The following is a 3815-nucleotide window of genomic DNA, read 5'->3' on the forward strand; positions in this document are numbered from 1 at the left end:
GTGTTTTCCGGCAGACATGGGAGCTACTTGTTTGTTTGGGTGTTTATGACTTTTGAAGGTCTTGGTCTACTAATATTGGTAGTAATTTAATACAGTTAGTCCCATTGCAATATTCCTTTTATCAGTTGTCTAAGCGCACATTCATTTTTAACTTTCCATCGTGCATTTAATTTATTTTATCATTCTTCTCTCCATAATTCTCTCTCTTATTTCCTAATATCATAGTAAAGATATAGGGTACAAGTACAATTAAAATAATAATAATTCATATTCTCTTAGATTTTTTTTAAATGGCCGTACATAAATAAAATAATTTTTTTCTAGAGTGACGATTAAAAAGGAGGGAGTGGGGGGAAAAAACAGAGTATATATAGGCAGAAATAATCACCAGACTTTACTTAAATGATAGAATCTTCACGACGGTTGAGATGATGAGAGGACATATTGGAGGAATGATGAATATGGTAATTAGAGAGCATAAATTACAGCATAAACAGCGAAAATACCCTGCATAATGTATAACTAAAGCACGAGAAACGTCGAGGTTGAAATTAATTAAGCTGGGATTGAATGGATGAATGATTAGTAGTAGAAGCCAGCAGAGTCAGAATCAACAAATTCAAAGCCCATGAGAAGCCTGACGGAGGGGTAAAGTTGACCTTTCCGATTGTACAAGGGAACGGCTCGAATGCCAGTTTTGATGAGAGAGACGGGAAGACAAGTTTGGCCTCCAAAGTCGTGTTTGCCTGACGTGTCAAACTCCATCACCTCGACTCGAAGAATTGCCAATTCTGGAACTCTTAATTGGAACTTAAATCTCTCGTTCCAAACAGGCACCCACTGGTCTTCCACCGCCTTCGTCTTCTTCATTTCTGTTGAATCCCCGGCGACTCCACTAATGCCTACCTGCACTTTCATTATTTCATTCATCCACTTCTCTGTTAATCAACATCATCATGATGAAATAAAACTTAGCCTTCATTTTGGAAAACAAATCAATGAAAAAGATACATTTTTGCCTCCAGAATATTGTTTAAGTAATACCTAATACTTTAAATTATTAGTTGAAGTGATCTTGCCCTTAAAGTAATTAAAATGGAGCATTTTTGCTCTTGCTGTCAAATTTTCCACTTTAATCATTAGAAAATATTAGTTGGGACTCTAATATTGACTGTTAGGAGGACATTTAACAGTAAAACTAAGGATAAAATCTTCTGTTTTAATTATTTCAATGACAAAATTGCTTTGCCCAATAGTTTAAAGTATTGTGTACTCATGGAATAATACGTCAAGGGCACAAATGCACCTTATTCAATGAAAAATGTATTATGTATTGTTGACATCAATTTATATACTCCCTCCTATCCTTGTTATGAGGAACTTAAAAAAAAAAAAAGATTGATGACCCTTGATATGAAGTATTTGGTAAGGTATTAATTGTATTTTTTAATATTACTCTTATTTAAACTAATTAATTATGAGAGATACTAAAATTTAAATTTTTTTATTTAAATAAAGGTAAAATTAAAAATTTATTCTTTTTCAATTAAGGTTAATTATGACCTAATAACCTCTCATTGATTTCGATGAGGTGGTTAAAGATGCCTTATATTACTTTAATTTTAAATTATAAAATACTTTTAGATAAAATTTCATGTGTCAATATACTTAACAATCTTACATAATTAATAAAAAAAATTTACATACTAATAAATCTCATTAAATATACATGACAATCTTATTTTTAAAAAAAATATAAATTTTTAAAAATAGCCTTTATTTAATAATATTAAATTTATACTTAATCAATATTAAACAGTGAAAGAATCAATAATATTACAATAAGCCTATTTAATAAAAACTTAATATTTTTAAAATATTTTATATTTTGAGATGTCTAATCTTTTTCAAAAATGTATAATTTGAAATGGAATGAATAATAAGGAATGGGAAGCATACACACAAGAATCGAGAATGTCCATCCTATTACCTTTACAAAGAAATCTGGAGGTGAATAGAAATCGAAGTGTGTTCCTCCAAAATCTGAACGCCACCCATCTCCCATGTACACCGTAACCTGCTTTGCATGTTAACTCCGATCGTTAAATAATTAATTCCTCTTCATTTTTTTAACTATTTTCTTTAATTAAATTGAGATTCTCGTGTAAATATTTCTGTCATCGTTTTCAGTCATATTCTTAATTAACATTCTTCGAAAACAAAAAACAAAATGAATCTCATGTTAGAATGATATTGTGATTATTTAACCCCAGTTATTTCTGCTTAATTAATAAAATTTTTTGGTATAGATTATAATATGTTGATGATTGAGGGCTCACCAGCAGGTGCTGTTTTTATAGGGTCATCAGCTTGGAAAGGATAAAAAACATCATCAGGGTCCTCCAAGAGGATGTCTGGTTTTTAACATAGCCGCAGCTGCCATATGCTCTGAACATCCCTTCCATGATCCATAGATACTTCCCATGTCCCTATAATTCATCATTTTCGCCAAATTATTAAACACTTCCATGTAATCATACACTTGGAAATTGGTAAATTACACACAACCTGTTTACTTTATTCTTTGTAAGGTACAAACAATATTCATTACGTAGCATATAGGCAGTGCTATATTGAAGTCAATGGGGGCAAATGCATCTCTTAGGCTTGGGGAAAATTATAAAAAAAATCCATGTATTTTAACATTTTGCATTCCTTAACACAACTTCAAAAATTTTGGGGTTTAAAAATTTTTGAATTATTTTTAAATTATTAATTAAAAACTATTGTACCTCATAATTTAGGATTCTGGCACCGCCACTACTTATAAGCTAATCTCTTGGAATAAACGAAAATAAACCAATTAGGTTTACTTCATGGGCATGCTAGTAATATAAAATTATATATACACAGGGGGTGGGGGAGATATTATATAATTCTTTTCAAGTACATACGCCCACTAATATATTTCAAAATTTTAATTCTTAATATTATGGTGGGCTATCTTCTAATTTTTTTTGTAATACCCCAATTTCTCAATTGATTTTTGGTTACTGGATTTTATATAAAATGAAAGACATTTTCATATTTTACAGTGATGAAGTGGTGCGGTTTTTGTAATTATTTTTTCTTTTTACAAATTTTAAAGTAAACAATGCAAAAATTGTGCATTTTTATTATTTTCAATAAAAATCATTTATAAATTTAAAATTGCACTGTTTATCATTGTAAGATATCAAAAAGTCTCTAATTTTGTGTAAAATTGTTATGGTGATTATAAAAAAAAAAAAGGAAAACCACTATTGAAAGGTTAAAGTATTATAGCATTAGGGAAATGAGGCATTATATAGCGGGGCATTAAAGGATCACAGCCCAAAAAAATTTCATTGATAAGAATAACAAATGTATGAAATGAATATAGTATCGTTTGGTTTTTAATTTATATCTATAAATTTATTTAAGGAGAATTCAACAGCCCGTTGTAGAACTGGCAATGAGAACTGAAAGGGAAAAAGTGAACCAAACCTGCATATTGAATGCACCATTTGAGCTCCATGGGACCATCCAATCATAGGGTTATAATTAGATGAGTCCAGACGCGTGCCTTTAGGGTATATCCTCAACAAATTGTTTTGGGTAAATCTACACTACAAAACATTTTTAATTGGCTACTAATTAATATCATGATAATCCGAAGTACTAATTAAATCGACGGTACTTAATTACCTGACGAGATCTTTTCCATAAGTATTGGCAATATCTTCAAGTTCTTGCTCACTCAAGCTACACGTCTGACTCGACTTTGACCGGTAAGC

At 30.4% G+C, this 3815-nt stretch overlaps 1 pseudogene; it reads right to left on the reverse strand.

Moving 5' to 3' along the window:
• Window positions 1-369: 369 nt before the first annotated feature.
• Window positions 370-3779, reverse strand: LOC129301162 (phosphoinositide phospholipase C 2-like; annotated as a pseudogene).
• Window positions 3780-3815: the final 36 nt, after the last annotated feature.

This window comes from Prosopis cineraria, unplaced genomic scaffold (genome assembly GCF_029017545.1).
Source record: "Prosopis cineraria cultivar Desert tree isolate PC_DT_omini unplaced genomic scaffold, ASM2901754v1 PC1937, whole genome shotgun sequence".
Lineage (NCBI taxonomy): Eukaryota > Viridiplantae > Streptophyta > Magnoliopsida > Fabales > Fabaceae > Prosopis > Prosopis cineraria.